Source organism: Pleurodeles waltl, chromosome 2_1 (assembly GCF_031143425.1).
Source record: "Pleurodeles waltl isolate 20211129_DDA chromosome 2_1, aPleWal1.hap1.20221129, whole genome shotgun sequence".
Classification (NCBI taxonomy): Eukaryota; Metazoa; Chordata; class Amphibia; order Caudata; family Salamandridae; genus Pleurodeles; species Pleurodeles waltl.
This window is the reverse complement of record NC_090438.1, coordinates 100,431,083-100,454,854: the sequence shown is the minus strand read 5'-3', so window position 1 is coordinate 100,454,854 and position 23,772 is coordinate 100,431,083.

Sequence of the window (23,772 nt, the reverse complement as noted above, 5' to 3'; positions counted from 1 at the left end):
ACATTTTTACATAGACCAAATTTTGCAGCCAGAAGGCTGAGAATACTGACTTTGTGTGGATCCAGTACTGTGAAGTGAATTATCCCATGCCCTGCCTGACACTGACCTGGTTATGGGGTAGGTTTGGGAAAAGAGTGTGAAGAATATTTGTCATGACTTTACATTTGTCAAAACGTCAAATGGCACTGGACCGACAAGCATCCTATGTTTGGGCCATCCGACCATGTATTGTGTCTGTATCAGCTTTTAATTGTGCATATGAAGGGCCCTGCAGTCAGGGACTGAATCAGGCAGTCCAGCACATGCACATGTCCCTATAGTGCTCCTCTAATAGGCCAGAATAAGTGACTGCACAAATACTGTCACTAAGAAGGAGAAGCTGCCAACCGGTAGCTGAGTTTCTGGAGCTAAAGAAGTCAAAGAAAGATGGAACCACATGATTGTGTGTTGGTAGTATTTCTGCCAGTAGGAAATCAGTGTGAATCCAGTGCCTCTACTGAGACAGTACATCTTTGAGTTAGTCTGACAGTATAACTGCAGATTGGTTAAATTGACTATGCTAATCCGTTTTCCTTAGAATGGGTCATTGGGGATTGGTTGATAGCTGGCTGGGTCTGCTGGATTGTGGTTCTTCACCTTGCTGAGAGGTCTGAAAACCTTGAAGACCAAGGCATGGTCTCATGGTTAGAGTGACAACTGTCCGATGTTGGAGAATTGTTGAGGATGGTTCCTGCTGGGGTGATGGTGGGTGTTGAGACTGACAAGTTCTTCAAGGCTTGAGAGGGCAGAGGACTGATTGTGATCCTACTGCGCATCTTGCCTTGACAATTTCTTTGCATTGAGTGTCAGTGTGTTGTCTGAGGGCTTCTAGAGCCTAATTTCTATTAGCGGGTATAATCATCTTAATCTTGTTCCGAGTGGCCTGGATAGCAGGGGTCCTGCTCCGGAGGTGGTGGTCTTGTATCTTTGGTTCTGAAAGGCAGTGACTATTGGTGGTTGCAGAAAGCCTGGGGTGAGGACCCTTTGGGATAGTACATTCTGTGTTGCAGAATTATGTGAGGATTTTGTATTGTTCTTTTGTAGAGCATTTAACCTAGGAGATGCATGGTGGGCGATGAAGTATTTTCGCCTTCTTCATAGAACAATTGTAAATCTTGTTGATTCATTGTAGGCGAGTTTTGTCATGTTAGTTGGTAGGATTATTCCATTCATCTTGAAATTCAGTAATTTTAGTCTTCATCTTCCTTAGTTCTTCATTTAGCCAAAAAGTCTTCGGTCGATTAATTTGGTGCATGGGCATCTTGAAGGGAGTGATTCAGTCACTGTCTTTAGAAAGCCAGTTTTAGTCCTTTTCCACTTCTATTATTTGGTCAGCAGCTGAGATGGCCAATAAATGTGTGTCACATTCTGTAAGGTTGAGGTTGTTCCATTTCCTCTTGCTGATCTTTTTGGTCATTATTGCTGTGATAGTTGATCCGTGGGGTTATCCACCACAAAGGACATAAAATGTCAGTAGTGCCAGCTGATGAAGAGGATTCCTCTTACTGAGATAGGTCCAAGTGAAGAGAAGATTGCCTCTGGTGCATGGGCGGCCATTTGCATAGATCCAAAGGTGAGTTTGGAGAAGTTTGGGGTCTTGGGGTTTGCACAAGGGTTCTTTGTTGTGGCAGGGTCAGGTGGTTGAACCAGATGTTTAAGTCACCCAGTGTGCAGAGATTATCATGGTTTATGGCGATGTCTGAGATTGCATCTAAGAAGATGTCTACATATACTCTTGTTTGGTGGAGGTCTGTACATTAGCAGGAATGAGTAAGAAAATGTATGTGAGGATGAGGAGCAGACAATGAATGACTTACACTCAGTCTTGGCAAGGCACAAACGTTTGTGGTTTGCAAGAAGTCCTTTAGATGATTGATTGCTTGCTCTCCTCTCATTTCTGTGCATGATGTGGGGGTACCGATTCCATATCAAGGGGACATGAAAGCCTCCCTGCTTGAAGGTTGGGGGGGCATTGCCTTATAATCAAATGGGGTAAAGGAGAAAAAAAGAATAGCCAGTGTGGTATTCACAATGAAAACTTGTAGTTCTGACTGAGAAAAATTCACAGTTCCATGTTTCACTACATCACCCATAATCAGTAAGAGTAACAAGAAATGTAATCACTGCAACAGAATAGTCAACCCAAAACAGCAAGCACCGTCTAGTGCCTATGGTAAAGCTAAACACACCAACTTTCCTTTGCACTACTGCTCAAAATAACACCTTGGCTACATCAACTCAATGGCATCCAGATGTCAGTGGAAATTCCTATGATAGTTCAGTAACAGAGCATAAAATGTCCTTGAAGCTCTTTGTTTCTAACTAATAGAGGTGCTAAGACTCAGCAAACTCACTTAAACAGAGACTGCAAGGCTGAAAGGTTTTCTATGGAATGTGTGACGCATTCAGCCATCATTTTGTCTTGTAGATATGTGCTGTCACAATTCCCATTAAAAGTGTGGGTTTAGAAATATCAGTATGCTTAGTAGTGTTCCTAAAGGATAAGCACATTTAAACAATGCTTGACTGTATCAGGATACAAACAGTTTAATATATGTTTTAGTTACTTTTGATGACTTTGGTACATGTGTTAACATTGGAACTACAATGTGTTTCTGGGAGATGACTGGGGGCTGCCATATAATGACGTGGAACACCTTTTTTCATGTTAATATTATTACTATAACAACAGATTTTTAGGGATGATGGGCACCCCACAATGCTGGGTCACTTTCCTTTGGATAGGTATCATTGTTCAAGGAATGCGCACTAGCATATGTTTTTTTTTCTGCACAGTGGAGAGTTAGGGTCTAATTTTGAGTTTGACGGATGGGTTACATCAACACAAACGTGATGGATAACTCGTCCACCTTATTGCAAGCGCACTATGTCCTACAACACTTGTAATAATGTGGATGTGTTACCTGTCATGTTTGTATTGAGTAACGTGTACGACAAACCCTTAATCTGGCCCTTAACATTTACCACTTACAAAGATTTTTATGCATCAAGCTTAAGCCCTCTTTAGTATTGATGGTGAAACCCACACAAATGTTGGCTTTGGGGCAAATTCTTTAAAATGCACCATTTGCCACATCAACATATTTTATCACAAATTCCTTTGGAGCAAACACCTATACCCTACCTAAAACATTACATTTAATTTATTTAATTATTTGCAGTTTTTGCCTCCCTAACTCCGTTGAACTTTAAACTGTATTATTTGCCACTACGGTTGCCAGGATTTTTTAAAGGGGTCCAAAAATTCCCTGTATAGTGGTATTTATTTCTATCCAATTTTGACTAGTGTTAGCGGTCCAGCATGAATTGTTATGCACCATTTGCAACAAACACTGATAAAAATCCTTTGTGGGTAAACCTACAACCCACATTTAAAAAGATCTTGACCTTTTCTCCATTTTTGATCAAAGTTAATGGTTAAATGGGAATTATCTGTTCAACCGAACACTAACGCCACTTACAGATCTCTGCGGAGAACACCATTCCTCCTGTGAGGATATACAAATTATATTCTGTTTCAACCACATCTTACAGTACCTTATTTCTCACATATTGGATCTGTAAAATGATAAGAAAGGCAAAAAATGTTAACAAACCACATGCTGATTTAGAAAGTCATACACAATACAGAGCATGTATCAAATTGAACCTGACCCAGAACCCTGATTTCATTGTTGTTATGAATGGGGGCCGAGCCCCCAAAAAAGATATTTCTGGCTACAGCCCTGCCTGCTCTACCAGTCCTTCAAGGCCCAGGCTTTACAGGCTCCATCACTCATACCTTTCGGCCAGGCTGATACCCCTCCGGAGTGTCCTTGTGCTCGTACTAGTCCTTCATGATTTCCTGGCTTCCTCCTGATTCTCAATGACTGAGAAGTTGTTGGCACCTGCTGGGACCCCGGGCTGATTTTATCCCCTCTCCGGGTTCAATAACCACCAGTGCGTGGGTGAGACATCATCACTATTCTCACCTTTTGAGGTTGAATGAAACTTTGGCCTTGGCGAAGAGATTAGTAGTCAGAATCATTCAATCACAAATCAATAACATTATATCATAAGCAATTTTAGACACCATAAACAATTTAACTCCAAATCAAACTCCAAACCGAATAAAGTTTTTAAAGCTTTATTACAATACCAAAATTAATGTCACATATATGGTGAGCAAAACAAAATTATAAACCTACATGAAAACCATAGGCTGACCAAAATGTCAGAAAAGATTTAACCTACTAAACATCAACACTGTTAGACACTCAAGAAGAAGAATGCAAATTAGCAACAACACGATATACACATTATTGTTAGAGTTCAAAGCAGCTGATGGTAAATCATCAAAATACAATTTAACATTCAATTTCAGATTTCAGGTTTCACACCTGGGCCATTCCTATCACTAACACAAATTTGGAATTGCATGTGTGAGAACGGGCTGACACATGCTGGCAAAAGCAAAAATATAAGTAAGACAAAAATAATTTGGAAAAAACACCTAAAAAGGGCAACTCACTATGAAAATACGCTGGTCTATGTACCTAACTGAAAGGAAACAAGAAACCACGTTTCATTATACATCTCCTCATGGGACAGCATACAGCAGTAGTTTCATCGGCAGGATGGTCACCTTCTTTCATCGTCAGTTGACAGCAGCATCAGTACAGTGCAGAACACCAGCTGCACATAGAACAGATCAGCAGTTCAGAATTAGTTGGTCATACTAGTACTGAACCACATAACAGAATAGGGCAATTAAGACTAAGATGAGAAAACTCATCTGGGGACTTAAAGAAACAGAATGTGACAACAGACTGAAAAAAGGGTTCTTGACAGTTTTGAGGCAGGAGAAGACTAACTTCCAGACACACTAGCTAGTACTAGGACTAACTTCAGATTTCAAAGTTCCACCATAATTAGAAGTATACACGATTCATTCATTGGTCTTTCAGGTGGGGGCACTTCGGACGTCAGATTCAGCATCCAATGGCTGTAGATGGCACCATCAAATTTGCAACTATTCCAAAACTTCTCAGCAAAAGTGCATTGGCTTCGGATGATTTCACACATTTCTAATACAATAATATATTCTTTCGTTATTTGTTCAGATCCTTTCTCACGACACACAATTAACTAAACTAATACTTTTCACATGAGAACTACAAGTTTTCTGTCTTGTTCGACAGCTAGAACAAATAGTGCTGCATTGTTATCTCTAAAACATGTTTCTTGCCTTCAATATAATAGGACATTCAACATCCACATTAGCAGCCTAGGTAAAGAATTCAGGTCAGAAGGGACAGAATAAACAAGTGATTTTCCATTATTGCTGAAAAGTGAATCTTTCAGGCCTAGTCAAGCTAAGAAACCCTTAATACACATTAATACACTAATACTTCAATAAAACCTATTACACACTTTACAATTCTATTCAAATATGCAAAGCAAATATTTAATTGCAAACATTATTTATAACATGTTAGATCTGGTTTAAATGTGCATTTATTTTTCTGCACACATGTAACTTGCAATAATAAATTAATTTAGTTCAATATAAGTATGATTAATTCATATTCATTTAATACTTCAATTCTTAATCTACATTTTAAAATAAATTCACATTGGTACTTCAATTAATAGGAAAACGTAGTGTTTAATATGAATGGTGGCCACATGGTTCACCATAATTCCAACATGTACATTTTACAACTCATGTTATTTTCTCTGTTAGGTCTTTACATTTAGATTAATTAATCACCAAATTCTCACTTCTGTGTCACTAATTTATTAATAAAATGTGATCTCTCTTAAGGTCTATGCTCATGGTAGCCAAAAGAGAAGCTCAAAAGGATTGAACTTCTCTTTCTTCTGAGGCACATCCCTGTAAGCAAACTATAGGGATGGCAAGAGGACGTTCCACATTTGCCTAAAGGGTTCTGAAAGGCCCACAATCACACCTTTCAGGGCACTGTTGAGACTCTCAAGAAGCCCATTGTTCTGGGCAATGTATGGTGTGGAGAATTTGTAGATTAGTCCACACTCATCCTACACCGACTTTATGTAGGCAGACACGAAGTTTGTGGCTCTGTCAGATGAAACCTCCTTGGGGAAACCCACATGTGTAAGTATCTCCATCAGTGCCCTGGCCATAACAAGCGCAGTCACCGATCTTAGACATATGGCTTCAGGGTATCTTGTATATTTACCAACCACAGAGGGTAACCCTAATTCACCCCAAAGGGGTTTGGGTCTATCTAATTACAAAAAACAACACCCCTAGGCACAAACCAAAAAGAAAAAAACTTTAACCATGCATACACACCATTACCCTTCAATTATCTCAAAAACAATTTATTACAAATTACCACATAAATATCTTCCTTTAAATACAATTCATAACCCTCCATCCTATCATAGGAAAAAGAAAGAAACCAGTGTAAAAGATATAGGTGGTCATTATGACCCTGGGAGCACCGCCAACAGGCTGGCGGTGCCTCCCGGCGTATTTTGACCGCAGCGGCAGCACAGCGGTCGCACCGCCAGGGCCGGCGGTTTCCCGCCATTTTAGCCCCGGCGGTGATAATCCGCCAGGGCAGCGCTGCAAGCAGCGCTGCCCTGAGGATTATGACTTCCCTACCACCAGCCTGTTTCTGGTGGTTTGAACCACCAGGAAGAGGCTGGCGGTAAGGGGAGTCCTGGGGCCCCTAGGGGCCCCCTAACAGGGCCCCGTGAAGCTTTTCACTGTCTGCATAGCAGACAGTGAAAAGCGCGATGGGTGCAACTGCACCCGTCGCACGGCCGCAACACCGCCGGCTCCATTAGGAGCCGGCTCATATGTTGCGGTCGCATCCCCGCTGGGCCGGAGGGCGTAAACTAGGTTTGCGCCCGCCGGCCCAGCGGGGATGTTGTAATGGGTAACGCGGGAGTGCGGCCGCATTGGCGGACCCCCATAAAGTGCTTGTATTCTTATAGTAAAGAAAGAGAAATGATCCCTCAAACCATTCCAGAGATAATTCTTAAGAATATATACACTCAAAAAAAGAGGCCTGTTGGTTAATCCTTTAACCACATTAAATCATCATATCATTTCTTCAAAAAAATAGAGTCCTATCCTCCATTCTCAATTCTCTCCAAGAAAATCTACCCAATCCAGGCATGAGCAATACCGTCGACGTTTCGACCCCCTCACGCTCCTGGGCCAGATAACTGCTCCATAAGGGTCTTCATCAGGACTGATAGATAGGGGAGCCCAAATAAGACCATGCCAGTTACAATATCCTTCTTCATCAAAACATCCTCACTGAGTCCGTCAATCTCCATTCATCTGATGCCCACTCATTTCCATAATTTAAAGGTATCCATTCTCCTTACCTAAATTTTCAAGGAATACCACCTCTGCTCCAATTGCACACCCTTTTGTTCAAAAAACGATTCCTTCTGGTTCAATTTGCTCACTTTCAGGGTATCTTGTGGCATATTACACCAAGACCAGGAAAAGCCATTTGCCTAAGGCAGTCTTGCAGTTCGGAGGCCCAACAATATCAATGTCAAAGGATGTTCCCTCCTAGTGGGAATGGGAGTAGGAGAGCCTTCTGCTTTACCCCTGAATTTCCACTGGTCTAGCAGGTCACATAGGATTTACAGAATACATCTGGATCCATCCTCATCCAGAGTCAATAAAAGTGGATGACCAGTCTGTCAAAGGTTTTTGCCTGCCCCGGTTACCCTCCCAGGGAGATGCCACGAGCCAGCTCGAGTAGGAAGGCTTGGTACCACTAGGGGACCACTACAGGCTGTGGAACCTTACACAAAACACCTTTCTCCCAATACATGAAGTGATCACCAGAGTTGTTTCCAGCTGCCTGGGTCTCAGTTGCTGCTGTAGGCCTTCAAGAGCAGGGTACTTATTCTGTGCCTCGTAGAACTCTGTCTCAGACAGTCCTCCTTCAGCTTGCCACCCAGCTGGCTCAGACAGGTCTCCAAGGACAGCAATGTTTTCCCCTGTAGGTTCTTGGGGGGGGGGTCACCCACAGGATCAGCAACCTCACGAACTGTGGGTTTTTCCAGGGTGGTTTTTCAGCATCCTTTCCCTTCCTTTTTCTAACATCTCCAAGTGAGACCTGAGCTCCACTTCTTTCCAGATAATGTGCCCTAGGTCATTCCTCTAACAGACAGTCAACCACTGTTGCTGGATTCATAGGTACCTTTGAGGAACTTTAGACACTTCCAGTCCACTCAAAGGGAGTCAGAGACATTGGATAGTGACTCACCTGCTTGGCTGCTGTTACAACATGGCAGACTTAATCAAAGACTACATGTCCTGAGGACACCAGATGACACCTGACAGTAGTCATACTGGTTCCTGTGTCTCTCAGAGTCTCCACCATCTGCCCATTGATGGTGACCCACTGCCTATATATGTTAGTAATGTCAGACATGTGAGCCTTAGGCACCATCTGTTTGTCACCCAGGGACACCAAAGTAACCTCTGCACTTCCCTAAAACTAACTTAGGCTAACTCTTTCCCCAACACTACACTGGTCATTTCTGGGTTAGGCCCACCAGTAGAGGCTTCTTCCTCTGGGGACAGATGACATTCCCTTTTCTCTACCCATGCTAACAACACTCATGGGTAGAGAAATCTTCCCATTGAGACCCCTTTCTTCTGCTAAGGACTGGACTGGGATTCCTTCTGCGGCAAACTGTTTTAGGAGATTTTAGAGAATTATTTGTAGTCTTCCCTGTTCCCTCTTCCCTCTGCTGGTGGGGACCCTATGCACCTTTCTTGGCGTCCCCCCAGGTATCTTCTTTCACACTCTGGTACTAACCCAGAGATCAGGCTTTTTTGCAAGCTTCCTGGGTACTGACAGCTTGGAGTCAATAAGGTGTTGGTGCAGCTCTGCAAAGTAATTACTAAACATGTGCTCTCTCATGAATAGATTGTACAGCTCATCACATTGACTCACTTTGCTGCCCTTCACCCATTCATCTAGCTCCTTACTGGAGTAATCCATGACAGCCACCCAGGGCTGGTTAGACAATTTCGAACTGTCCCTAAAATTCAATCAGTGTTTCTCTGGGGTAAGACAAAACATGAGAACAAGAGCTTCTTTCACGGAGCATACCTCATCCTGTCTATTGTATCCATGGCCGAAAGGGTATCTCTCCAAGTGAATGGCACCAGATCTATGTGGCTGTGGATACTTTTACCTTGTCTAGGTGCCTCTCTGTCACTGCCATCATCATGATTGGACTCTGTGACCCTCCTAGCTTTCAGGTCCAGTTCCTTCTGAATCACTTCATGAGTCAACAAAATGTTCTTCTCCTCAAAATCCAACGTTTTTTCCTCTAGGGCCCTTGCTGCTGCGGCCCCAGCTTTCCTCTCTTACATGGCCAGCTTTTTCTCCTCCATGGCAGAGTGAGCAGTTGCAGCGTCAGGGCCCTCTTGGCTTGTCTGTCCTCCAGGTCTGACTGTGGGTGAAGGGTAGATTCCCTGCTCAGAACAAGGCAGGAGTTCTGGCTCCTGTAAGATCATCCTCTTTTTGAACTAGAGCCTCTACAGGGCCACCTTACTTTGGTTCTACTAACTCTTCCTCCAACCTTTCTTTCTCCTCTGGGACATCCTTCTCTTGCCCTTGCATGCACGCCTGCAGCAACCAGACCTGGCTTTGAGGGCTATATGGTATTAAACATTCTTACCTCCTTTCCCAGCTTCAGCCCTCTCTCCTTGAACAGCTTTTCCACTCTTCCAGGTCAAAGATCTCAATAGGGCTCAGGTCCACCTCCCGTCTCAAAAGTCGCAGGTGCAAAAACAGAAAGTAGGCATGACGTTTTAGGAAAATTGGCCAACCAAAAAATTAGAGGTCAATTCAAAAGGTCGATTTTGATGGCAGATTATAAGGCACTTTTCCCGCATATCCATATGCTACACCTCCCGTGTTGTTTTTGGAAAAGGCCAGAAAATGGATATTTTTTGTTTTACACTAATATCTGAGTGGAACTGCACAAACACAATTACTGAATCACACCACTGATCACCAAAGTAAAAAAACAAGAGTATTATTTGAAGGGGGTGAGAACATACTTCAAATAATAATCAATCATATTAATTCTAATCCTTGTCTGGGTGAACCACCAAAGTAACTAAATAAACCTGGCTTAACACATTGGTAGCTTGGCACAAAGCAGTCCGGCTTAACCTAGAGGCAATGTGTAAAGTATTTTTGCAGCATGCAAAAAGTAAGTGAAAACCCAAAACAAGAAAAATAGTGTACATTTTAATAAATAAAATTACACCAAAGCAACAAACAACAGAAATCCAATAAATAGTACTAGAAATAAGAACTTTTAGAGTTTGGAATAAAAATAGTGTCAAAAAGCACAAAGTGCTAATCATGGTTGTCTGGATACGCTGGAGCAGGTCACAGGATGACCGCAGTGTAAAAAAGATCAGGTACAGGGACCAGGTTCATCCCAGTGGCAAGTTTACCTTCTGACTTAGACATTTTTATGGACAAAAAGTGGTCCTCAAAGAATCAACTGTGGGGTAAGCTGCTAGATGGATATAAATTGAGGCTTGATGACACCGGGCAGCTGAAGCCCGGGGTCAGAGCGTTATCATCTACAAAGACAGAAAAGCTCTTAAAGCACAAAGTCCAAATCCTGTACCCAGGAAGGCCTCCACGTTGGTCGGATGTTGCTCGGTGTCGATCCTGGTAAAGCCCTTTATGTTCTGAAACTTTGCTGGAAGCCACATCTCCTTCAGTGGGGCAAGCCAGGAATTTGAGCTCGACCTTCAATTTAGACGTCAATGGCTGCAGCTTCAACAGCTACCCTGATCTCCATTTGTTTTCTCCAAGCAGAAAATTCACTAAAAGTTTCTAACTCCCACTTTATGCAGTTTGGAGACAGGAAGAGTACACTCTAACACGAGCCAAGGATCCAGGACCAGGAGGCACCAACTGGGGGTTAAGACTCACTCCAGCAGAAACCAGCACTGCTTTGGCCTTAGACTGCTCTGCTTCACGACCCTGAGACAGCCATGCGCTACAACTGGGTGCTTGGTTCTGAGTAAGGAAACATAGTGGACCTATCACTTGCACAGGTCTCAGATCCTACACAGCTAATAGCCAATTTCCTACAATTATCCTGTGGTTTCTTGGAAAAATCCAAGAATAAGGATAGCATAAACTTTATGGAATGGGCATTATCTGAATACATATTTTACATCCAATCCAAACTCTTTTTTTAATGTGCCCATCCTTATATTAGAAATGCTAAATAGTTCAGAAATAGTTTGTATGTCCAGTTCCACATGTCCGGCAAGAATCCTCCTAGGGACGTGTGCAGCTAAACGTGCCAAGTTTGTAACTGCTGTGTCCACAGAAAGTGGATGTTTTGTGCCTCCTGTTATTGTTTGCTCGCTCCCATATCTGCACACCTGTATTCATTATGCATACCTGCATGTCTCTCAGATTTAAGTGGTAGCATGCTGAGCTTACATGTCCGTATCTGCAACACTTCGACGCTGCCCCTGGGAGTATCATGTGTTCCCTTAAGTAAGATGGGATGTCTCAAGTTACCATACGAAATTCTGCACAAGTAGACCCCTTTCCTTAATGCTCTGAGGGCTCATTAGATCCCACAGTAGAGATCTGTCCTAACCATGGGAAGTTATGAATTAAACAGATCATTGACTCAAATACTTGACTATGTGTAAAGTAAGGTATCTTGACAAAGCAGCACTACATAGGAATGTGGGCAGCTATTTTCCTCAATATTTACAATATGACACTTACAAAGTGTTGCCTTATGTTTAGCACCAACAAGTCTTATTTTTTCCCAAGGTTATGCTCATACCTAGATATGTAAAGCACACCTGTGTCTAGCTATGTTGTGGGCTTTCTTGGGTCTAAGCCTCAGATAAATGGAAGTGGACATTTTCCATTTAGGTTGTTTGCACCTGGAGCCCACCTGTCAGCTGGGCATCTTGGATTGCACATGATACCATTGGAATGTTCCAATGTTCTCTGATGTTTAGGCACACATCATCTTCTAATCATGCTATGAGGCACTTTTCTCGCGTATCCATATGCTACACCTCCCATGTTGTTTTCGGACAAGGCCAGAACATTTATATCCCCTGGGAAAAGGATGAGTGGCAGCATGCAAACCAGTTTGTTTCCACACTTGGGGTGAAAGTCAGCAGGGAGTCTACCGGTGGTGTGTACTACCACTATCTGGATGCAGTGCAACATATTGAAGATGCCTGCCAGGACCTCATCTACCATCAACGCATCCTTGACCCTGCGCCATCAGTTCCTGCTCATGAGTCAAACACTGATTAATGTCACTATTGCTCCATTTAACTCTTCTACCCTTGATCCATAAACAGGTGCAGTTGTGCCAGGTAAAGTGCTGCAGTTAGGGTTTTGTGCCAGGGCAAATCTGGCCTGAGTAGGTGCATCAGTCTTTGGACCTCTCCTGCCAGACTATTTGCCACCATTCTAACTAGTGGCTTTGGGCTGGATTTATATTTGGACGGCTAGCCCGTCGTTCCACCATGGAGATGGAGTACATTACTTCGAACCCATTGGTGGAGGGGCCGCCCACTAAATTTATAAATGACTGGCAAGAGGGCGGTCATTTATAGTACATTGGCAGGAACTGCCGTCACAGCGGTTCCTGTCCTTCCGAATAGCTGTCTAGTGTGGGGCTGCATCAGCTTGACGCAACCCTGCACCAAACAGTTTTCCTTTTATATTTTAAAAGAAGATCCCAAAATTGATTTTCTTTTTCAAAATAAAAAAAATAATGCTCTTGTCGCCATGGGAGCTATCTCCCATGGCAGGGGGCGGAAGCATTATTTGTTTTTTTACTGTTCCTCGTCGCTAGGGTTCGCCTGATGACGGATAGCAAAAAAATGACTACACCCATCCTGATTGGGTGGGCAGACATGTGCCCATTTCTCCGACGGCCCTTACTCCACCGGACGGACAGAGAGGTTTGCAGTTCAAGATGTGAATAAATCTGCATTGTTACACTGGTAACCTACTGTCCGTATTGTCATGACACTATACTACAAACTCTGCAGTAGTTCTTGCTGTTTTTATTCAATAATTTTGTGCAGAATGAGTTCTGTGCGAACCATTGTCAATGTGTGTGTGCTTTGACTGTAGCTGCCTTGCCCTTATCCACCCCAGCATATTGATGCAAGCCAACAGCCTGATACAATTCAATGAAGTATACAAAAAGTCATGGATGGAATGCATGAATTAATTTGATCAACTGGTAATTACTAGGGGCCACATCGTGGTCCATCTTTATTTTGCACACCCTGGCACCTCAGTTTGGACCCAGCCGTATGCAAATCAGTTTTGACCCTACTCCAATGGGAACAGTCCAGCCCAGAATGGCAGTCATGTCCTCCCTGAACCAGAACTCAAGCAATGCAGGACTGGTTCACCCTGATCAGTGCTCATCAGTCGGGTATAGGTTGATTCCAATGGAACACTTGGCACATCACCCTGAAGGATTCCAAAAAATAATGGATAGAATGTTTGAAATAATCTCAGCTACTGGTGATTACTCGGGCCGCATTCCATTCAATGGCAGTACAGCCACTGGCGTAACAAAGGCTTCCGCAGCCCCTGCAGTGCGGGGGGCGGGGTCGAGCACCAGGGACCCCCCTCAGCTCAGTACCCTGGCCTGAGAGCTCCTGGGTGAGTCCAAAGGGGGGGCCCTCCATGTACTGTCCAGAAGGGGAGTCTCTGGGGGCCCTCAAGCTTTAGTACGCCACTGCTCACCAGCCAGCAGCTCCCAAGGAGTACCGCAGCTGCGTTTCAAGAGGTGAAATGAATATTTGACGCAGATAACATAGTAAGTACTGCCTGACTCAGTGGTAATGTCTGCATGACGCGCACTCGCTCCTGAAACTGCATCTGCACAGAGAGAAACAATGGGAGAAACCGGGAGGCCCCTTAAAGTGAGAGCTGAGGGCGAAAAATGAAAAGAGACGCAGGGAGGAGAAGAGACAATGAATGGGGGAAATAGAGGTGAAAGAAAGACTAACAGGGGCAGGAGGTAGGGGATGAGAGAGAAACCTTACAGGAAGAGGAGAGGGACAAGAATGAGAAAGACAGTTTAGCACCTAAAGAGTGCAGAGGGAGGATACAGACAGACAAGGTGGAGCGTGAAGCCTGGGCCAGGTACCTAAGTTTAGCGGCGAAGGAGTTTTTAAAGCTACAGACACTATTGATTGACAGATCGAAAGTATCATAATAGCTTCAGACATACTTGACGTCCATGTTTCTTGTATTTTCCATTTATGGCGGTATATTAGGAAACCACTGGCCGCGCAGCACATGGAATGACGATCAAGCACGTTTCCCGGCTTGATACTACTGAGCTAGCTCAGCTGACTAACGCGCGTGCAGCAGAGATGTGTGAGCAATCCGCAGTTCACACGGTTCACTATACCAGTATACTGCTGTCACAAGGTAGTAACCTTTTAAGTTTTTCAGTCGGTTGTTATGATATCTATGTTAATTAGTCGTTTTAGAATCATTATGCTTGTTAGTGTCCCAATCATTGCCTGGAACTATTAACAGAATAAATACTCCAGGATGTTTGCGGTTGCAAGAAGCAGCGTTGTGGAAGAGGAGCATGCATGCATTACTTGTGCACAAAGGCACAGTAAATGCTCTGTAACTACTGCCATGAAAATACACATGGTTACTTTTTATGGAGGACTACTGTGACAGAGCAGTTTTTCCAGTGCTTAATTTGTAAATAAAAACGTGCCGGTGCCCAAAGCCTTCCCCTTAAACACGCTGCTGCTGCATTTAAGTGTGCGAGCACGGAATACTGAGACAGCGTAATCCTGAATCCATCTCTGGCCTCTTTAATTAATTTACAGCCACTCCCTGCCCCTTCAGATCCCTTTTGCAGCGTTCTGCTTTCTACCTTTGTGACGCTTTTTCGTTTTTCTCTTCCTCCGTCTTTCCCATATGTGTCTTTTGCTCGCAGCAAATGCTTGAGGCAGAAGAATAAGCTCCGGCCCTCAAAAATAAGTGCCGGTGCTCAGCACCGGAAACAATAAGCACAAATTAAGCACTGAGTTTTTCGCACTAGTGCAACAGGAATGGATGCACACTGCAGCCTAGTGTTTTGCCGCTTTTTAAACATGCCTTCTTTGACAGTTACTGGATGGGACCTAATTCACAAGTACTTTTTTAAAACAAATTTGAACTAGTGGTACTAAGCACATGGCAACTCTTCGTGTACCCCCAACCCAGACTATGAAAGTACTGCTATTTTGCGCGAACGTCCTTCAGGCTGCACTTTCAAAGCAAATGTATTTTTTGTATTTTTTCAAATTTTTCTTGGTGGGGCAAACCTACGAAATCCACCTTCCAGAAAGACGAGCTCACTGCTTTACACACACTTCACTTCGAGCATCATGCACGGAGGCCGTGGCAACCCCACTGCAAAAGTGGGCAACAGAAGTGAGGACAATGGGCAGAACTAGTAGCAAAAGTGGGCAGTGTCCACCAAACTGAACTCAAAGCTTGGAGTGTTGTTCTGAAGTGAGCTTTCAGGAAGGAGACCTGGTACTGAGCCTGTTTGCTTTTCCTGTCAATGTGTGCTTTGGAGAGGTGCATGTTGATTTTACAAATGATTTTACATTGGCTGTCAGATGGGGTTCATAGAGTAAGCTTTATAGATGGATTTAAGCTAGCTAGGCTTGAGACTGTTGGCAAAAGGAAGTGATTCTGTCCTCTCTGGATTGAGATTTAGGTAGGTGCTTGACATCCAGTTCAGGGTGCTATCAAGGTTTTTTAGTTGCTGGATATCATGAGCTGCTGGCATTTTGTTGAATCCTCAGGGTGCTGTCATTGAGCAGGGCACACTGTGGCAAAGAAGTGTTTGCATGGCATTGAGCTATATGGAGGTGGCATGCGAAATAGAAGCTTGGCAAAAGCTGCAACTCAGGAATAAAACTGGTCCCACATCTTGTAAGACCTGTAGCATAAACTTAATATGTTACAGTTCCTAACCATGGCACCCTGAGCAGATGAGGGCACCATAAGCAGCCAAAAGATACTTCAGCAATGCAACAGTACATTGAGCATTCCCTTCAGGTTGTTAGGTTGGCAGATTAACAGGTTGTGGTGCACACTGAGCAATATGTTTTTTTGCAGCACTTCAAAATGTTTAAGCACATGTGAAACACATTTATTGGAAGTCCCCGCACATGGGTGGCACCAGAGATAGGAGGCAATTGTCCTCTTAAAATTGTAAGATGCTTAGCTGTACGTCTGAAGGAAGATAACAGTTTTTAAATCTCCTCTTATCTTTCATTCCTTGCTTGCCCCATAGGGTTCGAGTTGGATTTGGGTTCCATGCCCACCCCCCAATTCCCCATACACCCCAATATAAACTCCAAGTCCCTCATACTCTTTCCTATATTTTGGGGCTGCCCTTCCCCTGATAGACCACTTTTTCAGCCAGCATGCACCAGGCAATGTCATTTTATGATGGGTCAAACTTGTGACTGGAAAAAACCCAGATCCCTTGCGCAAGTACATTCATTGCAAGAGTTATTTTGCCATTAATATCATCCCCTGAAAACTGCTAAGCATAGAATGATCTCTGCAGGCTGCCCCTGTCTCGCCAGACCTATCTGCTTTGACCTCCCCTCATGTCAAATGGTATCCCATCAAGCTTGGTGCCTGGTGACCCCCACTGAATCATCATTGGAATCTGAGGACCCCTAGTGGGTCATTACTGGAAGTCAGAGACCCAGCCTAAGCATTTTCGATGATTTGAACCATACAACAATACACACAAAAATCTAGAAACATGAATTCATAAATCGAATACACAAATGATGAAATATTTTATTTAATTCACAAACAAACAAAAAACAAAATGTCAATTTTAATGGGAAGGTTGGAGCTTTTCTAAATTCAGGTGAGGATATTTACCATCCATGTTATGTCCTATTTGATGCACTTCACTGCTTCTACAAATCAGTCTGAGGATGCTAAACTCATTTTTAGCCTTCAATTCCAAATTACTTCACATTTACAGAATGTTTTAGAATTTTCAATTGTACATTTTGTTTCTTTATATACACTAGATTAATCTGTAAATATTGTTCAATTTTCTAAGCAGTCACGGAACCCATGAGTATACTTTAATGAAATCCAGCAGTCCCTGGACCATAGGTTAAGAATCACTTAATTAAGGCCCTTATTTTCATGCAGCTGGACTTCTCTCTTCACCAGGCTGGGTAATTCCTCCACGGGCTGGGCCATCTCTTCTTCTATTCACTGGATAGTTGTTTCTTTCTCCTGGGTCACATGGCACAGCTATGCTCTCCCAGAGTGTTATTCCCTTATGACTTCTCTACCCATTGCTAAACCAAGCCTCTTTTCCCAGTGAAGCCGTAGGCCTATTGCTGGGGGAGGGGTCCCTTGATTCTTCAAGGCCACAGACAGCCTCTCTCACTGATCCTGCCATGTCTAGCCTTCAGACAAGCCCTTCTTTGAGGCAGCGGCGGCCACTGCAAATCTCAAGGGGAGGAGGTGGGGGGGCTGGGAGGGAACACCAAATAATAAAAAAATAACGTACCTCTTTCCATCGCGGCTGCCACCACCTGCCGTCTCGATCCTCTTCTGTTGGTCCAGCAGTCACTGCTGGGACACCATCACAGGCTCCCCAGCAATCTCTGGCGCTGCTGACATGCGATACATAGCATGTAAGCAGCGTCAGGATTAGACTGAGCAGCAGTCACTGATGCTCAGACACAAGCCTGGGGTCTGTGCAGTTTCTCCAGCCCGTGTATGCAGCCGGGTTGGAGAAACGTAAGTGCGCATGTGTGTTTGGCCGGCCTCAGACGGTCGGCCACACACACATGTGCACTTAGTGCACTCTCCTCTTCCCCCTCCCACAGCCCAGCCCCGCCCCTCCCTGTTGTGCCAGAAGCAGAAAAATAAAACGATAGAATACTATAATTTTATTTTTCTGCTTCTGGCACAGCCAGTGGGGCGACGCTCCTTCGCCATAGCAAAGGAGCTGGCCCAGCTTTGAGGAGTCTTAAAAGGTCATGTCTAAGTAGGCATGACATCTTCACACTGTCAAATGCTGCTGATAGGTCAAGGAGAAGAAAAGCCACTACTAGGTTTCTGTCTACCATAGTTTCCAGCACATCACAGACCAATGCTGCATATTCAGAGCCTCTCATTGGATGGAACCCCATTTGGTGGTTTGATAGCAGGTTGTTTTCTTCCAAGAAGTTTGAGAGCTGAGAGACGGCAGCTTATTCTACTAATTTCCCAAGGAATGGTACATTTGATATTGGACATTGACTGCTTGGGTCTGCTGAGTCCAGGTTACATTTCTTAGTCAGTGATTGCTATGCAAGAGCTTTATTTCTGATGAGGACAAGCCTGTGCCTAAATACTTATTCATTGATGGTTTTGCAGCTGAAGTTGATAGTAACATTTTCTGGAACATTTGTGGTGGACATGAGTCTGACAGTGAGCTGCAGTCTCACTGTCTTTTTACCAAGATGCAGAATTCATGAAGAGCTAGTTGGTTGAGGAAAGTTAATGTGAAAGTTTGTTCCTTGGTGGTATTCCCCTTGTAGTCATGCTCAGGTGGACAGTATTTTGTTTTGTATGGTTCCAGATGTTTACTTTAGAGGCACGAAGGTGGGTGTTAGGGGGCAGATGTCCTTTGATGACTGAAGCATAGACACTGGAGAATTTCAGATTTCAAGATTCTCAAAAAACTGTGTGTGTAAACCCTCTTAGTGGCCTTTGGCACTACAAATGCTGCCTTTGCTTTCTTTGGTTGTGGCTCTAGATCCTTTTGAGTCTTCAGAATCATATTTTGTCTTGTTAGTGGTTTCATTTGTGCCACATGTTGTGAAGCGTACAGAATTGAGATTGTATATTTTTAATTTCCTCATTTATCCATGGAGCCTTCTGTATTCTTGTAGATAGTGCAGCTGTTTTAGCAAAATTCATATGTCAAATAATTTGTTCATCCTTTTAAATAGATTTTCTACTGCAGCTATTTGTTCACACTTTGACTTTGATGCAAAGCAAGTTTTCTGATCATCCTTGTTCAGTTTGTTCCAATGTATGTAGGCTGTCTGTAGGAAGTTGGCTCTGTATATACTATTTCAAAGTAAGAAACAGTGTGCACAGAGTCCAAGGGTTCCCCTTAGAGGTAAGATAGTGGCAAACAGAGATAATTCTAATGCTCTATTTTGTGGTAGTGTGGTCGAGCAGTAGGCTTATCAGAGGTAGTGTTAAGCATTTGTTGTACACACACAGGCAATAAATGAGGCACACACACTCAAAGACAATTCCAGGCCAATAGGTTTCTATTTAGAAACATATCTTTTCTTAGTTTATTTTAAGAACCACAGGTTCAAGATTTACAAACAATACTTTAAATGAAAGGTATTTCACTTAGGTACTTTAGGAACTTTGAATTATCACAATAGCATGTACAGTTTTGGCAAAAATGGCAATAAGCTATTTTAAAAGTGGACACTGCAAAAATCAACAGTTCCTGGGGGCGGTAAGTAAATGTTAAGTTCACAGGTAAGTAAAACACTTAGAAGGTTCAAAGTTGGGTCCAAGGTAGCCTACCATTGGGGGTTCAAGGCAACCCCAAAGTTACCACACCAGCAGCTCAGGGCCGGTCAGGTACAGAGGTCAAAGTGGTGCCCAAAACACTTAGGCTTCAATGGAAATAGGGGTGCCCCGGTTCCAGTGTGCCAGCAGGTAAGTACCCGCGACTTTGGAGGGGAGACCAGGGGGGTTTTGTAGGGCACCGGGGGGGACACAAGCAGACACAGAAAGTACACCCTAGCGGCACAGGGGCGGCTGGGTGCAGAGTGCAAACAGGCGTCTGGTTTTCAATAGGAATCAACGGGGAGACCCGGGGGTCTCTTCAACGATGCAGGCAGGCACAGGGGGGGGGGCTCCTCGGGGTAGCCACCACCTGGGCTAGGCAGAGGGTCACCTGGGGGTCGCTCTTGCACTGGAGTTCGGTTCCTTCAGGTCCTGGGGGCTGCGGGTGCCGAGTGGTTTCCAGGCATCGGGTTCCTTGAAGCAGGCAGTCGTGGTCAGAGGAAGCCTCTGGATTTCCTCTGCAGGCGTCGCTGTGGAGGCTCAGGGGGGTCAACTCTGGCTATTCACGGGCTCGCAGTCGCCGGGGAGTCCTCCCTGTAGAGTTAGTTTTCCGCAGGTCAAGCCGGGGGCAGCGGGTGCAGAGCGGAAAGTCTTGCGCTTCCGGCGGGAAACGTGTGGTCTTTAAAAGTTGCTTCTTTGTTGCAAAGTTGCAAGTTTGTTGAACAGGGCCGCTGTTCTCGGGAGCTTCTTGGTCCTTTTAGATGCAGGGTAGTCCTCTGGGGCTTCAGAGGTCTCTGGACCCTGGGGATGCGTTGCTGTTGCAGATTTTCTTGAAGTGGGGAGACAGGCCGGTAGGGCTGGGGCCAAAGCAGTTGGTGTCTCCGTCTTCTCTGCAGGGCTTCAGGTCAGCAGTCCTTCTTCATCTTCAGGTTGCAGGAATCTAGTTTCCTAGGTTCTGGGGAGCCCCTAAATACTGAATTTGTGCCTCCTCCCTGAGGGGAGGGGGGCACATCCCTATTCCTATTGGGGGAATCCTCCAAAATCAAGATGGAGGATTTCTAAAGGCAGGGGTCACCTCAGCTCAGGACACCTTAGGGGCTGTCCTGACTGGTGGGTGACTCCTCCTTGTTTTTCTCATGATCTCCCCTGGACTTGCCGCCAAAAGTGGGGGCTGTGTCCAGGGGGCGGGCAACTCCACTAGCTGGAGTGCCCTGGGGCATTGGAACACGAAGCCTGAGCCTTTGAGGCTCACTGCTAGGTGTTACAGTTCCTGCAGCGGGGAGGTGTGAAGCACCTCCACCCAGAGCAGGCTTTTGTTTCTGTCCTCAGAGAGCACAAAGGCCCTCACCACATGGAGTCAGAAACTCGTCTCTCAGCACAGTGGCGTAGCGTGGGTTGTCAGCACCCGGGGCAAGGCAAGTAATTTGCGCCCCCTAACCCGGGGCAAGGCAAGTAATTTGCGCCCCCTAACACGTGGATTTAGTCTCTTCCAAGATGTTGCGCCCGGTGCGGCCGCCCCCCCCCTGCACCCCCTACGCAACGCCACTGTCTCAGCAGCAGGCTGGCACAGACCAGTCAGTCCTGCACTGAATAATTGGGTAAAATACAGGGGGCATCTCTAAGATGCCCTCTGTGTGCATTTTTTAATAAATCCAACACTGGCATCAGTGTGGGTTTATTATTCTGAGAATGTTGATACCAAACTTCCCAGTATTCAGTGTAGCCATTATGGAGCTGTGGAGTTCGTTTTTGACAAACTTCCAGACCATATACTTAATATGGCCACAACTGTACTTACAATGTCTAAAAATAGACTTAGACACTGTAGGGGCATATTGCTCATGCAGCTATGCCCTCACCTGTGGTATAGTGCACCCTGCCTTAGGGCTGTAAGGCCTGCTAGAGGGGTGACTTACCTATGCCACAGGCAGTATTTTGTGTGCATGGCATCCTGAGGGGGATGCCATGTCGACTTTGCCTTTTTCTCCCCACCAAAACACACAATCTGCAATGGCAGTGTGCATGTATTAGGTGAGGGGTCCCTTAGGGTGGCACAACATATGCTGCAGCCCTTAGGGACCTTCCCTGGTCACAGGGCCCTTGGTACCACTGGTACCTTTTACAAGGGACTTATCTGTGTTCCAGGGGTGTGCCAATTGTGGAAACAATGATACATTTTAGGTGAAAGAACACTGATGCTGGGGCCTGGTTAGCAGGGTTCCAGCACACTTCTCAGTCAAGTCAGCATCAGTATCAGGCAAAAAGTGGGGGGTAACTGCAACAGGGAGCCATTTCCTTACACTGTCCAATATGCATCAGAGTTGATGACAGATTAGGATGTGTGTTATAAGAGAATGAGATAAAGGCGGTCATTATGAACATGGCGGTAAAGACCGCCGTGACGGCGGTGAACAGAATCCCGCCGGCGGCGGCGAATGGAAACCCGCCATATAATGAACAAAAAACCCAACACCGCCAAACATTCCCACACCACCACTCCCCGCCAGGACCCTGTCGGCAGAATCCCGGCCCACCCCACCCCGCCACCGCCAAGCACACCCACATCCTGCCCTCCAAATAAAGATGCACAAATCACCTCGGCGAACAGTGGAGGCCGGATGACCATTGGCAGCTGCGATCACCACGGACGGCAAGTGGGCCCAACAGCAACCAGTGCACACATTGGCTAGGCTTAGCACCCACACACCTGACACACATCCAGAACACCATAAAACACATCCCAGACACACCCCACAATCCCTTGCAATGAAACCAGGACCAGAAGACTGAGAGCACCAGAGCCAGACAGAGAATGCCAGCAGACAGGACATGCACATTGACCCACACAGGAGCACCCAAACACCGTCCCCAGTCCCAACTTCATCCACCACCCTCACCATGTCCCCCCCAAAAATCTATGCTTCACCGAAAGGGAGCTAAGGACCATGGTGGACGAGATCCTAAAAGTGGAGCCACAAATATTCGGCTCCGAGGTGCAGCACACACCCATGGCCCGGAAAATGGAGCTGTGGCAGACCATCGTCAACAGGGTGAATGCAGTGGGACACCATCCACGCACCAAGGACGACATCCGCAAGGGATGGAACGACCTGCGGGGGAAGGTCCGGGCCATGGCACCCAGGCACCACATCGCAGTGCAGAAGACTGGGGGAGGGCCACCACCAACACCACCCGACTACACCGTCTGGGAGGAGAAGGTACTCGCCATCCTGCACCCAGAGGGACTCACTGGACTCACTGGAGGAATGGACTCGGGTAAGTCGTCTACATTTACCCCATATACACCATACCTGTAATGCATGCACCACCCCACCCCACCCCACCCCACCCCACCCACACCCACGTAGACCATTACCCACCACATCCACCACCCTGCATCACCCACAACTCACTACCAGGCCCACATCACTCCCGCTGTGCACAGCCACCCACCCCTGCACGTTCTCACAATGGAATAATAACCCCCACCACAATGTAATGCCACCACTGCCACTAGATGCTATGTCCACCTCACAAAGACACCCCTGAAGGCCACAGAAAGGCACACCAGCACTAAATTGTACAGTACTGCCCACCTGGCGCCACCACCCATGCATCCCTAATGGAGGGGACAAGGAGTGCCACAGCATTCCAGGGAGACTGAGGCACATCACAGGACACTAGTGAAGGATCCCTGGACACTGATGAGCAGGCAGGCCCTTCACACAGCCCTGGATGCTCAACATGCAGCAGCCCCACCCAGGAAAACACTGTCACCCCTAACACCCAGTCAAGACCAGCAGGCCAGGAGAGGCGTGCCCACACCAGTGGACCCAGGGCACAAACAGGTGGAACACAGCAACAGAGGCCACAGTCTCCCACCCCCAACATGCAGTAAGATGAGGACCCCAGTACTAGTGGCACGTCCAGACCTGCGCAGGGGACACAGGCACAGGGGGCCAGGGCAAGGTCAAGTTCCCCAGTGGGTCAGGGGGTAGGGCACCGGATAGATGCAGCAGCCCAGGACATCATTGCAAAGGTATTGGGGGCATACCAACATACC